Below are 19,756 nucleotides of genomic sequence, written 5' to 3'. Positions count from 1 at the left end.
GTCATCCTCATAAAAAATATATGCATGCAATCAATAGTGCCTTCCAAATCTACAATATAAGATTCCACACACAATTCTGCAACACCTTTCAAGTATTCATCCACTAATGCTATATTTGAAAGACTGTGTATGTCTTGTTGCAAGGAGTCGCTAGAGGATTTTTAAGAAGAAGAATCATGGAACTCTTAAGTAACATGTGTATATGGGATATCAATAGACTAATCATCCTAGAAGGTTGTGTCCATACAAGATGGGGAAATAGAAGGCTTGGTGTCATCCACAAGAGTTGGCCATCTAAGGAAACATCACCTTCAAATGAAGCTTCAATGCCTCCATATAATTGTTGGATGATGGTCAAAAGAGTGAAAGGGCACTCAATGTGATCTATGTGGTGTAGAGTATCCTCAAAAATAGTAAGACATATTAGTCCATAGACCATTCCATTATTGCTAAATAATGCATTATTTTATTCATAGTTACTTAGCTTAGGAACAAGTCCAAGGAGCTAGGGAAGTAGATCTTGCTCAAGGAAATGATTCTTTATCCCTTTTTCCCAAGATAAATAGTTCTATAAAGTAAGCTTGAGAATAGAAGGATGGAAATAATTAACAAGATACCTGATTAACACCCCTCCCTCCCTCATGAATGGAACTGTATATTATTTTTTTAATTACATAAAAGACATCAAGAGACATCCCCCTTTCTACTAGTCTCCTAAATCACCCCCCCCCCCCCCCCCACACACACATAAGTATTATAGGGTTGGCACTTTATAATTGGTGTGTTTACAAGGCTTTTACAATATTACAATGCTTTTTAGGCCTACAATGGCCAGAATTAAAAAATTTGATAGAAAATAAATCCAATATCAAATCTATAGAAAAAAAAACCTTGTAGTTTCAAATTACTTTTTAAGACCTTTCCAATGCCTTTTCATTTTTGAAAAAGGAGCTTAGAGGCAAAAGTTATGGCCTATTAAAGAGAAACAATGTAGCAATACTTGACAAAAGAAAGAAAGAAATTTTAACAAGACCTCCATGGGTTGAAAGTGCTCATTTTCAGCTTTCCATCAAGTATTCGTTTGTGAAAATCCAACACTCGAGGAAAACGTTATACACTTTTGAAAAAAAGTGTTGAATTTGCTAATCAAGAACGACCCATGCCTACTTATAACTTAATTTATAGAAAATAAATTGACTGTATTCAAAAAATAATAATTACCCAAATGGTTTTTCAACCCACGAAACAAAACCTAGAAATCTTTTTTCTTTCCAATGAGTGGAAGCTAGATTTCTGAAGAAAAAGTGAAAACAAATCCAACAAAAATTTCAACTTTTTCACTGTAATTATTACTCTATCCTCCAATATTTCATTTTGATGAAACAAAAGTCAATCTTGACTTTCTCAAACCTTTTGGACACTTTGAAAATGTTGGAAATGCCTCCAATATTACCAAAATATCCCATGAACACGTATATGCAAACCAAATCAAATACGTGCTTATTTTTCCTTTTCATTGAACCGATTTTCTAGGCAATATGAAGATGTAGAAGAAGAGAATACTAGGTTTTTGGGGAAATATATTAGTTATCTATTTGTCTTTGATCTCTCAAAAAAAATTAAAAAATACAATGAACTATACTAGACAACATGACTCAAATACCATGTTAAGTTTTGTAAGAAGCAAGAAATGACCCTCAATATGATGTCTATCATGGATCACATGCAACTCCACTTGATAGATGATTAAAGATAATGTTAGGGTTTAGGAAAATCCCAAGCAAATACGAATTAACAATTATATGCAGATTCAAATACACAAAAGATGAAGAATCGTACACAACACAAATAACACAAAGATTTAATGTGGTTCACACAAGATGGGTTACATCCATAGAACATAGTCGTTCAATATTTTCTTATTATCCAGTAAAATAGTACAATACCATTACAATATATTTTTCATTCTAGTCACATATAATATATAATTTTAGGGCAACCTACATAGTCGTCTTTTCAGGCCTTTTTTTAATGTCATTTTTTTCATGAAAAAAACCCCAGTTTTTTTTCGTCATGGGCTACACCCCTGAACGACTATCCCCTAAACCCCGACAAGGACACATTATGAGTTTATAGTACTTGCATGATCAGTCGCCACATACTAACAATCTCCCACTTGGAGACTGATCAAGCTCCACACCAAACAATGTCCCATGTGGAGACTGATCCTAGACAACATTGTTGCCATTCCAACTCCCACTGGATAAAACACCTGGATTCGGTTGTTCCCTAATTCCATGATTTTCAATTAAGGAGGCCAATAGAAACTAATGAGGATATCAACTTATCCTATGTGACTGCCTTCGTGAACATATTTGTAGGATTGTCACTTGTATGATCAATCACCACATACCAACATATAAGAATATTGAAATGAAGAGAAAGTATGAAATGAGAGAAAATAGAGATAATGAAAGAGAATTTGAGAATACTCTCAATACTCATTAAGATATCACTGAACTTATGAATGTGAGAGGAGAGTGTTGTATATATCACCAAATAATGGTATATATATCCAAGAGGTACATTTACTCCTACCCATAAATGGTGGGAGATTTTACCTACTTGAAAAATGCCAAAACATGTGGCATAATCGCCTTAAGTGAAGATAGAAAAGGAGTTAAGAAAGTTGGCACATAAATTCAAATTAGGGTGAGAAACCAAAATTCCCTATAACCTACTCAAAGAAAAAATAGTGGTTATGAGAGGTAGCATAACAAGCCAAAAGAGGGCATGTAACTCAACTTCCCATGTGTGGGAGAGAGTGACACATGTAACCAATGTATTTCACCATGTTTCCTCATATGAACCATAAACGTAATAAATCTTAATTTAAATGTGTAACCAAAAATAAATACCCTCGAACATAAGAAAAATAAAAAACCTACATTAACTATAATGGCTCGATCCAAAGGACGAAGACAAAACTTGGCAGAACAATTTTTTTTCAACAAAACAACTATACCGACTAAAGATGCAACTCAACATGTCAAACTTGCATCACAAATTGCACATAAGTGTCATGTGAACACAATGACAACAAGAATGATCTCACTATTGCATAAATATGGAGGTGTCAACAGAAGACTTAGAAAGAACCATGGGACAATTCACCATGATGAACTTATGGGAGATGGAACAACACCCAACAATGATCGGGCATTAACTCACAAGTGTGTTCTCTCACTGTATAACACAAGGATAAGATGAGGGAAACATCATCCTTTAATCCACACACTAATAATACTAACATAGTGATGAAATGCCTAGGAGATAACACTACTCAATTAGACAACAACACTGACAATTTCTAAGACAAGAAGTAGGGTGAGGACACATTATCCTTAAATCCACTTAATAATAACCAAGGACAATCCTCTAAGACAAGGAAAACCTACCCAAGAGGTTTCCTAATTGGGAGACCTTACTCCCCTTCAACTTTGTTGGTCTTTGGTGACTAGGGGTTGAACTTAATCTTGATCCAAGGACAACAAGGGTTATGTTGGAGGCCCAACTTATAAATGTCGACAAGCTACTCATAATTGGGATGTCAAGGGTAAGCCTTTTTCTTTACCCCTGATGTTGTAAGGTATCAAGGGTAGGCCTTCGAACTTTCCTCTAAAGTAAAATATTTTTGTGGGTAGGCCACCTACATTTCCCTAAATACAATAGGGTATCAAGTTTTGAGGCTCAAGATTTCAATTTACCTTATTTCCCTAGGAACATAGCCATCAAGTTTAAACCCTAAGGACCAAAGCCCAACAAAATTGGCAACTATGATACCCGGAAGGGAAATTTTTAGGGGATTGAAATTATGCCTTGCCTAGATTGCAAAGTGAAGGAACTTAGAAAAGATAAAGCTCAAAGTCTAGAGTTCAAAAAACTCAAGAACTTTGAAGTTTGACAAGATCGTTATCAAGAATCAGGGGTTAAGGTTTTGAGTTACTCATTTCACCAAGGGTTGAAGACTAAAAGAGCATAAGTTTGATGCTTGATGCCCAAAAACACTTGGTGGTGCAAGCCCAAAAACTACACTTCATGGCTCGAGGATCAAGGATGAGACCTTCTACTTATCACAAGATATCTTAAGTGTTATGGAAAAATTCCAATCTTCGATGTTTGACATATATAGATAATTTCCAGAGCTTCAGTGTTCCTCCGAGTGTGTGTCTGTGTGTAATGTGGAAGGGATTACTCCTCCCTCCCTTGCTTGGAGATGAATAATTGATGAATGGAATGAGATGTGGTTGGATAAGACTCTCTTCCTTCCTATTGGCTAAATCCCCAAACAATTTCCTTGTACTATTCCATTACATGGCTACACTAATCTTTCTCCTTCCTTTTCTTAAGATAGGATGAAAACCTTGATGACATACAATGATTAAATATTGTAGAATGAAGAACACCATGATTAAATAAATACTAGCATAAATAATTATTATATCATTAGTTGTTAAATAGAGTAAAATTCAAATCAAATAAGGATGCAAATTTAATGGATAAGGATATTTGATACTTTATTTTCAGCTTCAATACTTATCCTTGCATTTTTTTCTTTCATGGACTCTTATTGACCTCTTTTAGGGGATACTCCCATTTTAGATGCCTATCGACATAACTAAGAGTTTGAGTTTGATATTAAATATTTTTAATTAAGCAAAAGAGAAAAAAGGATCTTTATTTTTACACTTGAGTCAATTTGTTAAGGTAAAATGAGTTTCGATTTGGAGATCTTATAAAGTGTCTATGAAAATGATAAACAACAAAAGAAAAGATTGGTTAACAACATAATAACAATAGCACACCACAACATAGAAGGCAATCACCAACTATAGGATACCACAAATATGAGATTATCGTACAGAGAATGGCCTAGTCCCTAAAGATTGAGAGTCTCTTCTCATTCTTATGAAAGTTGTCACAGATTGTCCTCGAGGGAGTTAACATTACTACTACATTCTCTAACAACAATGTTTATTTTCTTCTTCACTTTGGCCCTAGGAAACCTTATCAAAGATTCTCATGAATGAGGTAATGTATTATAGACATTATTTGCTCAAATTTTGAATATTAGTGGCAGAACCCTCCAACACTTTTTATCTTTTCTAGTGAGACCATTTTATTTTATAAAATATTTTATCATTGAACTAATAAGAGGTATAGGCATAATAGTTGTTATTGCTATCCCAAACAAGTTGCTTATGTTCTCTCTACCATCATCATTTATTTAATTTTCTTCCCACTTCTATAGGACCTTATTCTCCTCTTTTTTCTACTTTTATAGACAATGCTTCACATTAATCCTGATTTTTTTAGTTTTAGTCTTTTCCCTCTTCTTGATAAAAGTAAAGGACCTTTCCTCATATTTTGTCCCACCATAAATAGCAGAATCTCTAGTAGTCCTTATGCTATCATCACCATCCAAATGCACCCTCTCAAGGTCTATGGGCATATACAAATTAATCATCCTCGAAATTACTCAAATCCAAAATATTGACCTCACTAAGAAGGGTTCAAAATCGGATCTAGGTTGACAAACAATCAGGTAAGAATATCTTTTAGCTACTACAATATTCTCTAATATCTTTTTAGGTCCCTCGCATTTGGGACTACCATAGCCAAATTCATTTTCTTTTTGTCTTTTTTGCTACTGTCACCCTTCCCCACATTACCAAGTTGTGAAAGAGGCTTGGGCCTTATATCAGACTAATTCTCTAGGCTCTTAGATGTGACAACAAAATGAGTTTCCCTATCAACCATAGGTATTTCAGAGTTTGTTCTAAAAATCTTTATTCCCTAGCAAAACTTAGGATTCTTGTAGATAGGAAAAATCTTTAGGTACATTCCTAGGAACAATTTTAGGACCATTCTTTTTTCTACTTTTCTACCATTTATAGTGGGGTTGGTTCTATTCATATAAAGCTTGTAACTAACACTAACTAAGCAATTATTTAGGAAAAAGTGATAAAGGTGATAGATAAGGCTTTAATGCAAAGGTACAATTGCCTCACTGCACCTAACCTCATTAAAATGAGTTTCAATAGAAGATAAGAGATAGAATAAAAAAATTACTAATTTGTGGCAAGGTTGCATAAAAAGGAAAGTGATAAGTGTAAAAGCATTAAAAATAACCTTCTAGAGTAACTTATTTGATTAAGTAGAGACTCACCTTCTTTGGGGAGGAGATCATCTCTCATGAACCCATGTTTATGCTTAGTAATTTTTTCATTACCAATGATGAAGGAATTGATGAAGTCCTTCACTATACTCTTGTCGATTATCTCACTTGCATCCCATCAATACCTAGGCCTGTGACATAACTTATAAGGCCTTTAATGACTTCAAACTCCACATTATAAATTTTTATTTTACTTGCATTCCATGTTTGTGTAAATTGGATAGAGAAGGTGGGATCAAAGACTCATATATAATCAAAATAAGATGTAACACCTCCTTACTAAAAATGACCCATTGCTCTTGGTTTTGTTTAATTTTTCACATAGGAGAAAGGCTCAATCCTCACTCTATCTCCTCTCATGGATGAGATAGTAGTAGAAGAAACTTCAATAAACAAGGGTGACCATGAAACACAATGGGATGAGAAAATAAAAATGTAAAATAATGTCTAATTAGCATTTCAATAATGAGTGTCCAATCATTATCGGTGTATAGTTGTTACCTAAGATAATCATACAATTTACACCATGAAACATACACCCAAGATAAATAGTGATATAGTAGCTTCCTTGTATTATATTCATGCTCTTTAAAAATAAATCTCTTAATATTTTTTTTTATATTAATGATGACCTTGACATATAATGGAATCATCATCCAACTAACCCAATTTTGTGAATTTGTGAAAAGCAATAAATTTTAACAACGAATGTACATAAGGACCTTGAAAAGACCATAAACCACTCAAAGGAAGATCAATGTGACTAAACTAGGTCAAGCATCCATTTCAAGTGGATTATCAAGAGGGTGAGAGACCAAACTACCCTATAGCCTACTGAATGATAGAATAGTGTTTATGAGAGATAGAACAACAAACATAGCTCAACTTACCCATGTGTGTGATAGAGTGACATGTGTAGCTGATGTATTTTATGATGTGTTCTCATATGAACCACTCGTAATAAACCTAGGCAAGATTAAATAATGTGTAGGAAAAAAAAATCTCACAACATAAGGAAAATGAAAAACCTATACTGATACCCCCCCAATCGTAGCTTAGGTTGGTGAAAAGATGGGTCCAACAAATGAGGCCATGATAGGTACCCAAGTATATATAGATCCCCTTGAAATAATAATCCTTGCTAAATCCATAGAGAACCCCCCCCCCCCCTTCCCCCAATTAGAGAGAGAAAAAATAAAGTGGAAGGACCAAGTGTTCCCCCCACAATGTGTAACTACTAGTAGATCTTTGAAATTTGATGTAGAAGATGGTTGAAATTTGATGTAGAAGATGGTCCAAAAATAATTGAACAACATTCCTCCCCATATGTAGGAAGAAATATAAAAATGAATTGTGTCTCTAAACTGTGCTATGTGGTCTCCATGTTGCTTTTGATAGCTATCATGATCAAGTCAAACATTCTAGGCCACACAGTTGAAGATGGCAATCTAGAATCTCCTAGAAACTTATGTAGAATATAATCCAAAGACAAAATTATTTCATTTTAAGACAAATATGTCTCCCCAAAATATTATTCCAAAGTATCCACACCCATACCAAATTGTGAGGAATGGTCATGTAGAAAAAGAAAAAGAGGGTCAAAGTGTTCCCTCACAACAATTGAAGAAGAATAATCATCATAAAAAAAAATATGCATGCAATCAATAGTGTCTTCCAAATCTACAAGATTCCACAAACAAGTTTGCAACACCTATCAAGTATTCATCCACAAATGCTATATTTCAAACACTGTATATGCCTTGTTGCAAGGTGATGCGGGAGCATCTGGTGGTGTAAGGGAAATCCTGCATCACCCAAAAATATTTCCTTTTTGTTTAGTTTTCTTTTTATGTTTTTGCAGCTCTGGATACCCATTTGGACGAATAAGAGATTCCCACTCTCAGAATTATCAAGTTACTTTTTCTTGCCGACTGCCCAAAATAGAAGGTTTTTATTTGAAGACGGATGGAGCCCAAAATTTACAGGAAGATTAACGAAGGAAAAATAAGCACATCGATGAAAGAATCAGGTCCAAAGAATTAACGGTTTAAAACTTATTAAAGTTTCAATTTCCCAAAAAACTAAAAAAATTTCTTCCAAGTCATAATTGAGGAAATAAACGGTGTCGAATGGGCCCAAAATTGGAGAGAATGGAATTTGAAAATTATTAGCATATTCTTCAGCAAGAGATCTTTCCGATGCTTCAAACGGTTCGTCAATCCGATTCTCGGATGAAAAGTTATGACTGTTGGAAGTTTTGGCATTTGTTCACCAAATGGTAATTCAATAAATTGTAATTTTGGATCCAAGATGGAGAGAGGAAATTTAGGACTCATTGAGGAAACTCATGGGATTAGTTTTTGGGATGTGAGTTTTGGGAGTTGTGAATTGGCATTGTAAAGGGTTTCTGGAAAACTCTGTAAGTTGTTGAATTGCAGCCTGTGAGGATTGATTCCTCTAGATTGTATTTGCATGTTTGCATGATTGTAATTTACATGTTTGCAGATAATAATAACAATAATAATAATAACTTTTGAGTCTTTTATTGCAATTTGTTGTGTTTTTTCTATCTCTCAGATTTTGTCCTCATCACAAGGAGTCACTAGAGGCTTTTTAAGAAGAAACGTGAAACTCTTAAGTAACATTTGTATATGGGCTATCAATAAACTAATCATCCTAGAAGGTTGTGTCCACACAAGATAGGGAAATATAGGTCTTATTATCTGTAAAGCGGAAAATCACGATTGAACCCTAGTTGCTCTCCCCTCTTCCAACTCCAAGGAGAGAGAAGGGAGATTCACTAGGGTTGATGGTTTTCACTTAGGGGAGAGACTTTACATTCAAAAGAGGGGTTGAAACTCACAAGATCCAATCCCACACAAGGCAAGATTGGATGCTAAATGTGTTTCAAGGGTTAAGACAGCAAGGCTACCCTCTTTTGTAAAGAATGTTGATAGAAGAATTAAGCTAGGAATGCATAGAAAGTGACAAAGATTCGCTTATAAACTGAGATAGGGATATAGGATGAAGCTGCGGACCTGGAATTAGCAGTAAAATGTCGATACGGCGCTGTCCTGCAAATTTGAGCAAAAGTTGTCGGGACGATGGCGCCCGAGCGCCACAGTCCTCCAAAAAATCTGTGAAACGAAGGGGGATCTGTTCGTCTCTGCACAAGGATTCCAGATCTTCAATTTCAGCCGCGTACCTGCAACCTACACACAGAAAAGCGAAGAAGATTGGGGGGTTAGGGATTAGGGGTTTGCCTTTAGGTCAAACCCCGGTTTTGGAATTAACCAAGAAATGAGCAAGTGCTGTAAATGTAAATGACTGTAAAACAAGTACTAATACCTTGTTCTAAGGATGTTTGTATCCTTATGTGCGAAGGTATAGATGTTGTATGTTGTTGTAGTATGTTGTATGTGATCTCCTCTTCAATGGTTGAATCCTTGTCTTGAATGCAACACTCAGCCTTGAATGGAGACTTGAAATGATCAATTGCTTGAAGGAATGCTTGAATGCTTGAATGCTTGAGTATAGTTTCCACGCCTTTTCCATCATATCGAATGAAAGAGGAAAATGTAGTTTATATACTTGTCAATTAGGGCTGATAGACTGATTTTCCCGACCTTAGGCCGACCAGGAAAGTTTATTTTCCAAATTGCAAACAAAGAGACCCGAAGTCCAAAGGAGACCGGGCCCAAAATAGGACCCAGGGACCAGGGCGCTGGGCGCCATGGTCCTGGGGGACCAGGGCACTAGGCACCCTGGTCCTGAAGGACCAGGGTGCTGGGCGCTCTGGTCCCACCTCCCGGGACAGCAGGGTGCAAGGAGGTTCAAGCCAGGGTGCTAGAAAATGCAGTTTTCAGTGTCATAATCAGGTTTCGGGGTCTCCATTCAGGTTGCGTGTTGCATCGCCATCGTGAAGACCGAAATGCAGTCGAAATTGCAAGTGTCACAATTTTAGGACGCTACATTTAGCCCCCACTTTAGCAGGAGTATGTATGCTCATACTTCCGGTAAAGTACAAGGAAACAACTTTGAAAAACTTTCACCACGTCAAGGAGGCAAGACACACCAAGCCCCCAGTGGACTAAGGATCTTACGACTTTGATTGACAAAGTAAAAGGGAAGATCACGAGGGAGAACCATGACTGTCAGTAGTAAGGTTCCCTCACTATGAGTCATGCAAGAAAGATATCAAAAATTTTCAAGGCAAAGCTAAGTTTGTCAAGAAATTTTCAAGTATCTTGAAAAGATATGAACGGGATGTATGCCCCCCTACGTTAAAGCGATCGCACATGCCTTACCAGGGGTAATTGCTTTAAGGTAGTGATACATATAAGAAATGAGAAAGGAGCACGTTATCACAAGGATTTAGCCCCCAAGTGTGAGATAAGCCCAAGGATAATAGACACAAAACACAAAGCACAAGGTGACTTCGCTTTCCTCGGGGTTAGTATGCTGTATGATAATTCATGTATATCATATGTATATATGCATAATTGTTCGTCATTCCCCAATCAAGGAAGGTCACCTAGAAGAAGGGAACACATGTGTCTTTTGAGTCAACATGAGAGAGACCAAAAGAGATCTCAATGCTTTGCATCGTCCTCAAGTAGACAACACTAAGGACAACAAATAGAAGAATGAGAATAACATATAGAAGAAGTAACACAAGAGAGGAGGAGAGAATCTGCTATGCTAATGTAACTAGTCTAGCACGTCATCTACCCCCCGATCTTGCTGATCAATGTTTCGGGAAGGCAGGGAACACGCTAGAGGAGGAACATTCAACACGGCAGATGGAGCTATCACAAGATCCAAACAAGGGCTATGTTCATGTTCCGAGCCACATTGTTCTTGTCTAGGAGCTAGGATAAGTGCTTTAGAAAATTCATTAGATAAATGGTTATCAATATCAACAAGTTCATATTCACTATCAGAAGCAAGAGGAGTAACATTTTCATCATGAATAACATTTTCATCTATATCATTATCAAGATTTATAAAAATAGGATCTTTAACTTGCATAGGATCGAAACCATCATGCATCTTATGTTTAGGAGATTTAGGCTCAATTTCCGGCTGAGGAGAAAATGGAATAATGCTTGTTGAAGGTGTTTTTGGAGATTGCAAAGTTTGAGAAGCAGCTACTTGAGCTCTAAGACGATGCTTTCATCGGCGTTCACGTGCAGAACGATTTCGTCTAGTCTTAGTAGGAAGTTGAGAAGATTGAGGAGGAGGAATGTTCTCATCCTTATCACTTGGGTGTTTAGGTTGTGGTCTCTTAGGCTGGATAATAGGAGAAGAAGAAGGTCTCTTCTCTCTATAAAAAGAAGGAGGAGGGACTACTCCATATAAGGGAGGAATATTCGGTTTAGGAAGGAGACCAAGTCCATCATGACGAGGAGGTATAGGTCTACTTTTAGGAAGTTTATTAGGCATAGACATGGTCACATCCATAGGGATGGGTTGGGAATCTTCTTGAGGAAAGACATTAGTTTTATCTTTCAAAGGAAGAACTTCCTACTCAAGAATGATAGGAATGTCAAGTTTAGGTGTTCTAGGTTCACTTAGAGATAGGATCATATCTATTTTCTAGTTTTGATAAGATTTGAAAAGATGATCACTTCGTGGAGGAAGAGATTGGAATTGTTTAAGCCAAAAGTAATCAAGAGGAACACTAGAGGTTCTTTCAGCTGGTTTAAAGAGACTATGATTGACAGTAACAACTTCACCATTATGGGGAAATTTCAAACACTTATGAATAGGAGAAGCAATAGCTTTCATGGAAGATAGCCAAGGATAGCCAAGCTTCACACGAAATTGTTCGGAAGATGGAATAATAGCAAAGTTCACATCAAGGGATTTGTTATGGACCTCAATAGGCAATGTAATAGAACCAATTGCAGGAGAAGAAAATGCATCAAATAGTTTCACAATCACATCTATTTTGTCATATATCACTTGATTCAATTGCAAAGTAAACAGAAATTCTTCAGTAATGACATTAATCATGCACGAAGGATCAATAAGCACTCCACGGCAAGGTGTATTATTGACTTTTGTAACTATGTATAAAGGACCATCAGGTGCCCTAATGGTTTCACTGGAATCAAATGTGATGGAAGGTTCTTTAGGGTTTTCTTGCTGCTCTACAAAGTTAATCACATTCGGAGTCATAGACACAAGACCATCAGATGAGAGAGAGGAATAATTAGCCTCAATTGCATTAGAGGTATGAGAAGGTAATGGATCAGTGAAAATCTGAAGATTTTGGTTGGGAGGAAGCTACAGATGTGTTGCCTTTATCATTCACTCCAGAAACAAAAATAGTATTATTATCAATCAAATCTTGAATTTTACCCTTTAAAGAAAAACATTTTTCAGTATCATGCCCAGGCTGACGATGAAATTGACAAAAAGCTTTGTTATCAAAATAAGGTGAAGTAATCTTTGCAGGATCAATTTGCCTTATAGGAGGAAGAGTAAGCACATTTTGTTCCAATAACTTATTCATAATACTATGCAATGATTCATTCAAAGGAGTATACTTTCTTTCTTTCCTGAAAAACTTAGAAATAGGAGGCACACCTGATGCTGCATTCACATTGTTGTTGATGATGTTTTCATTGAATTTAATGGAATCTCTGTTCGGTTTAAACTTCCCAAATGGTTGTTGACTGCTATCACCCTTATCACTCAGAGCCATAGGATGTGATTGTTCCATTTGACTCACAGTCAGTTGATAATTGTGAAGAGTTGCACACAACTGTTGGAAAGAAGTAAACTCAGAAAATAGAAGTTTGTCTCGAATGTCTTTTTGTAAATTAGAAATAAAGATTCTTTGAATATCATTTTCAGGCACTGGAAAAGAAATTTGAGCATACAAATGCTTATATCTACCAATGAAATCAGTCACTTTTTCTTTAACACCTTGTTTACAATGCATTAAATCAATCAAAGTAACTTTAGGACTTATATTGTTTTGAAATTGTTGAATGAAAGCATTTGCAAGTTGTTCGAAATAAGTAATAGAATAAGAAGGCAACGAGCAATACCATTGTAGGGCTTTGTCTCTTAATGTTCTAGTGAACAGTTTTGCAAGCAACCTTTGGTCATAAGCAAAATCAGTACATATTGTTTGAAAAGTCTTAACATGTGTTAGAGGATCACCTTTACCATTATAAAGCTCCAAATGCGAAATTTCAACATGTTTAGGAGGGATAGCTCGAATAATGTCAAGAGAAAGTGGGCTCGCAACATCAAATGTGGGCACACTAAACTTAGATTGATTCATAGAGGCAATTTGTTGCTGTAAAGAAGAGACAGTTTGTGCAAGATTGTTAATGGTCGCTTCAGTCGAAGAATTCATATTAGATGTGTTAGATTGAGATGGAGGTGTTATGTTATTGAAAGAAGGTAAAGAGTAAGGTGGTGGGACTCTATGATAATTAGTCATAGGAGATGATTGGACAGGAGGAATACTACAAGGAGGAATGGAATGGTTAAATGAATTGCCCCCTTGCGTTATGTTCATTTGTGGAGATATAATAGGGACACTCATTGAAGGAATGAATGAAGAAGTCGGATTAAATGAAGGAAGAGGGTTAATTGAAGAAGAAGGATTGCCCCCATGACTAGTAATCATGGGAGGAATGTCTTGTATAGAAGTGGTCATTATGTTTGATGTAAAGGTAGGTATGCTAGCAATAGAAGTCATCAAAGGAATAGAATGATTGACTTGAGTAGGAGGTTGTGTATAACCCAAATTTTCAGCACAACTCTTCATAGGCATCACATTCGAATCCACAATGTGTGCAATACCACGCAAAATATCAATTCCATTCTTATCACTTTGAAGCATACCTTTTAGACCCTCAATTAAAGGAAGAGCTTGACTATCAGGGTATTCATGAGACATCCATTGGTGAAAATCGTCAAATTGGTTATCCAATTTCGAAAGTTGTTCTACAGAAACCTCATGGAGAGCTTCTTCATCATTAGGAGGATTAGAGGAATTATCCATGTCCTCGTTAAAAAGGCTATTCAAATTAGGTTCCATCTCCTCAGTAGTTAAACCTCGGAAAGACTTAATTCTACGGCTTCGTCTAACAGGAATAGTGTAAGTAGGGCTTATTGTTGTAAAACTCATGCACTAGAAAGAGAGAGAAGATTTTGAATTTAGAGGTAGCAATTTTCAGTAAAATCAGCCAATCTTCTGGATTTAAGCTGTTAAATGCAATCACGACAGTCTCCCGAAATTTCGAAAAAAATGTCCGGGACCGTGGCGCTCGGAGTGCAACACGGTCCTTGCAACTTTTTTCAAAATTTGCAGGGATGAAAGGTATGATGATTTTAAAGCTAATCTGAAAAAATTGAGTGATTTTACGATCTGTAGATAGGCCAAATTAAAGTTGCAAATTCAAAATTGAACCCTACCAAGATTGTCGAAAAACGCAAAATTTGAATTTTGAAAAAGAGAGGGAAACTGAAATTTTGAATTTTATGATTTTAGAGGGAATGTCAAGAGCAACGCAAATTTTGAAATTTAAAAATTGACTCAATTTCACGCAAAATTCAATTTTGAAAGCGGAAATAAAAGTTGTTGTAATTAAGCACTTAATTTCAAAGATCACAAATTGCAAGAATTTGAATAAAGCACTGAAATTTCGAATGAATGTAAACACACTTTTCAGATTTAGGATAGTAAGAACACAATTTTGACACAAAATTTCAATTTCGATGATTTTTGAATGTTTAGAAGCCTTAATCCAAGCAATCACAAGACCAACTTTGACTGTAATTTTGAAAGTGTTATACTTGACAAAATCAGCCAAAATTCTGGATTTTAGCAGAAAAATACAGTAAGATCTCACTCCCGAAATTTCGGAAAAAATGTCGGGGACGATGGCGCTCGGAGTGCACACGGTCCTCGCAACTTTTTTCCAAATTTTCAGGGATGAAAGATATTGTGATTTTATTGCGGAATCCAAAGTTACAGCTGATTTGGAGATGTTTTGATCAGTGAAATTGTCGGACAAAGGTTGAATCAAGAGGGTTTCAAAAATTAGGGTTTTAACACTTAACCACTTAATTTTCAAAATTAAAGCACAAATATGAATTGATAATTTGTCATAGAAGGGTAGATCTGAAACAAGCATTAACATTTAGACATTTTGCAAGTTCAATTACTAAAAAGAAAATTTTGGGTTTTTATGCAATCACCTCTAAAATTTTGCAAAATATCAACATGGAAATGTAATCAAAGAATCTAATTTTCAGATCTAACTATGAATAATCAGAAAGGATGTTCACGTCGGGTTCACCAAAATGCAAAGCGGAAAATCACGATCGAACCCTAGTTGCTCTCCCCTCTTCCAACTCCAAGGAGAGAGAAGGGAGATTCACTAGGGTTGATGGTTTTCACTTAGGGGAGAGACTTTACATTCAAAAGAGGGGTTGAAACTCACAAGATCCAATCCCACACAAGGCAAGATTGGATGCTAAATGTGTTTCAAGGGTTAAGACAGCAAGGCTACCCTCTTTTGTAAAGAATGTTGATAGAAGAATTAAGCTAGGAATGCATAGAAAGTGACAAAGATTCGCTTATAAACTGAGATAGGGATATAGGATGAAGCTGCGGACCTGGAATTAGCAGTAAAATGTCGATACGGCGCTGTCCTGCAAATTTGAGCAAAAATTGTCAGGACGATGGTGCCCAAGCGCCACGGTCCTCTGAAAAATCCACCAAACGAAGGGGGATCTGTTCGTCTCTGCACAAGGATTCCAGATCTTCAATTTCAGCCGCGTACCTGCAACCTACACACAGAAAAGCGAAGAAGATTGGGGGGTTAGGGATTAGGGGTTTGCCTTTAGGTCAAACCCCGGTTTTGGAATTAACCAAGAAATGAGCAAGTGCTGTAAATGTAAATGACTGTAAAACAAGTACTAATACCTTGTTCTAAGGATGTTTGTATCCTTATGTGCGAAGGTATAGATGTTGTATGTTGTTGTAGTATGTTGTATGTGATCTCCTCTTCAATGGTTGAATCCTTGTCTTGAATGCAATCCTCAGCCTTGAATGGAGACTTGAAATGATCAATTGCTTGAAGGAATGCTTGAATGCTTGAATGCTTGAGTATAGTTTCCACGCCTTTTCCATCATATCGAATGAAAGAGGAAAATGTAGTTTATATACTTGTCAATTAGGGCTAATAGACTGATTTTCCCGACCTTAGGCCGACCAGGAAAGTTTATTTTCCAAATTGCAAACAAAGAGACCCGAAGTCCAAAGGAGACCGGGCCCAAAATAGGACCCAGGGACCAGGGCGCTGGGCGCTCTGGTCCCACCTCCCAGGATAGCAGGGTGCAAGGAGGTTCAGGCCAGGGTGCTAGAAAATGCAGTTTTCAGTGTCATAATCAGGTTTCGGGGTCTCCATTCAGGTTGCGTGTTGCGTCGCCATCGTGAAGACCGAAATGTAGTCAAAATTGCAAGTGTTGCAATTTTAGGACGCTACATTATCATCCACAAGAGCCATTCATTTAAGGAAACATCACTTTCAAATGAAGCTCCAATGCATCCATATAATTGTTGGATGATGGCCAAAAGAGTGAAAGGGAACTCAATGTGATCTATGTGGTGCAGAGTATCCTCAAAAATAGTAACACATATTAGTCCATAGACCATGTCATTATTGTTAAACCATGCTTTCTTTTATTCATAGTTACTTGGCTTAGGAACAAGTCCAAGGAGATAGGGCAGTAGATCTTGCTCAAGGAAATGATTTTTTATCCCTTTTTTTCCAAAATAAATAGTTCTATAAAGTAAGCTTGATAATAGAAGGATGGAAATAATTATCGAGAGACATGATTGAACCCCCTCCCTCCCTCGTGAATGGAACTATATATTATTATTTTATTACACAAAAGACATCAAGAGACGTCGCCCTTTCCACTAGTCTCCTAAATCACCCCCACAATTATTATAGGGTTGGCACTTTATAATTATTGTGTTTACAAGGCTTTTACCATATTACAATGCTTTCTAGGCCTACAATGGCCAAGATAAAAAAATTGATAGAAAATAAATCTAATGTCAAATCTATAGAAAAAAATAACCTTGTAATTGTGAATTACTTTTTAAGAACTTTCCAATGCCTTTTCATTTTTGAAAAAGGAGCTTAGAGGAAGTTATGGCCTATTAAAGAGAAAAAATGTAACAATAATTGACGAAAGAGCAAAAAAAATTAACAAGACCTCCACGGATGGAAAGTGCTCATTTTTAGTTTTCCATCAAGTATTTGTTTGTGAAAATCTAACACACGAGGAAAAATTTATGTACTTTAGAAAAAAAGTGTTGAATTTTCTAATCAATAATGACTCATGCCTACTTCTAAAAAATTCATTGACTGTATGCAAAACATAATAACTACCCAAATAGTTTTTCAGCCCTAGGAAAGAAACCCAGAAATCATTTTTGTTTCGAATGAGTGGAAGCTATATTTCTAAAGAAAAAGTGAACACAGATCTAACAAAAACTTCAACTTGTGCACTCTAATTATTACTTTGTCCTCCAATATTTGATTGTGGTAAATAAAAGTCAAACTTGACGTTCTCAAACCTTTTGGACGCTCTAAAAATGTTTGAAATGCCTCCAATATTACCAAAATTTTGCAATCACCAAAATCTCACATGAACACATATATGCAAACCAAGTCAAATAGGTGCTTATTTTTCCTTTAAATTGAATTGATTCTCTAGGTCATACAAAGATGTAGGAGAAGAGAATACTGGGTTTTTGAGGAAATATATTAGCTATCTCTTTGTCTCAAATTGCCCAAAAAAAGTTAGAAAATACAATGAACTATACTAGACAACACGACTTTGATAACATGTTAGAATCTGTAAGAATGAAGAAAGGACCCACAATCTAATGCCAGTCATGGATCACATGCAACTCCACTAGATAGATGATTGAAGATAAGAATATTGAAATGAAGAGAAAGAATGAAATGAGAGAAAATAGTGATAATGAAAGAGAATTTGAGAATACTAGATTGATACTCATTAAGCTATCACTGAACTTATGAAGGCAAGAGGAGAGTGTTGTATATATAGTCAAATAAGGGTATATACATCCAAGAGGTGCATTAACTCCTACCCATAAAATGTGGGATATTTTACCAACTTGAAAAATGCCAAAACATGTGACATAATCTCCTTAAGTGAAGATAGAAAAGGAGTTATGAAAGTCGACACATAAAGTCAAATGAGGGTGAGAAACCAAACTACCCCATAACCTACTCAAGGAAAAAATAGTGGTTATGAGAGGTGGCACAACAATCCAAAAGAGGGTGTGTAACTCAACTTCCCATGTATGGGAGAGAGTGACACATGTAACTACTATATTTCACCATGTCCTCATATGAACCACTCTTAATAAACCTAATAATTCTTAAATAATGTGTGTAGACAAAAATAAATACCCACTAACATAAGAAAAATAAAAAACCTACACTAACTATAATGGCCCGATCCAAAGGACGAAGGCAAAACTTGGCGCTTTAATTTTTTTCAATAAAACAAATACTAAAGATGCAACACAACATGTAAAACTTGCACCATGAATTGCACATAAGTGTCATGTGAACACAATTATATGAAGGCAATGACAATAATAATGACCTCACTATTACATAAGTGAGGAGGTGCCAACAAAAGACTTAGAAACAACCATGGGACAATCTACCATGATGAACTTATGGGAGATGGAACAACACCCAACAATAATCAAGCATTAACTCACAAGCATGTTCTCTCACAATACAACACAAGTATAATATGAGGGAAACATCATCCTTTAATCCACACACAACACACACTACTAGTACTAACATAGTGATGAAATGCCTAGGAGATAACACTGCTCAGCTAGACAACAATACTGACAATTTCTAAGATAAGGATTACTAGGGTGAGGGAACATTATCCTTCAATTCAATTAACAATAATGAAGGACAATCCTCTACGACAAGGAAAACCTACCCAAGAGGTTCCTAATTGGGAGACCTTACTCCCCTTCAACTTTTTTGGTCCTTGGTGGTCAAGGTTGAACCTAACTCTTGATCCAAGGATGACAAGGGTTATGTCGGAGGCCTAACTTCTTACCTCCAACAAGCTACTCACTATTTGGATGTCAATGGTAATAAAGGGTAGGTCTTCAACCTTTCCTCTAAAGTAATATATTTGTGTGGGTAGGCCATCGACCTTTCGCTGAATACAATAGGGTATCAAGTTTTGAGGCTCAATGTTTCAATTTACCTTATTTCCCTAGGAACATAACCATCAAGGTTAAACCCTAAGGACAAAAGCCCAACAAAATTAGCAAATATGATACTCAAAATGGAACTTTTAAAGGGATCGGCATTATTCCTTTCCTAGATCGCAAAGTGAAGGAACTTAGAAAAGTGAAAAATCAATAAACTCAAGAACTCTAAAGTATGACAAGATCATTAT

This window comes from Cryptomeria japonica, chromosome 5, assembly GCF_030272615.1.
Source record: "Cryptomeria japonica chromosome 5, Sugi_1.0, whole genome shotgun sequence".
NCBI classification, from domain to species: Eukaryota; Viridiplantae; Streptophyta; class Pinopsida; order Cupressales; family Cupressaceae; genus Cryptomeria; species Cryptomeria japonica.
Note: the sequence above shows the minus strand (reverse complement) of the source record.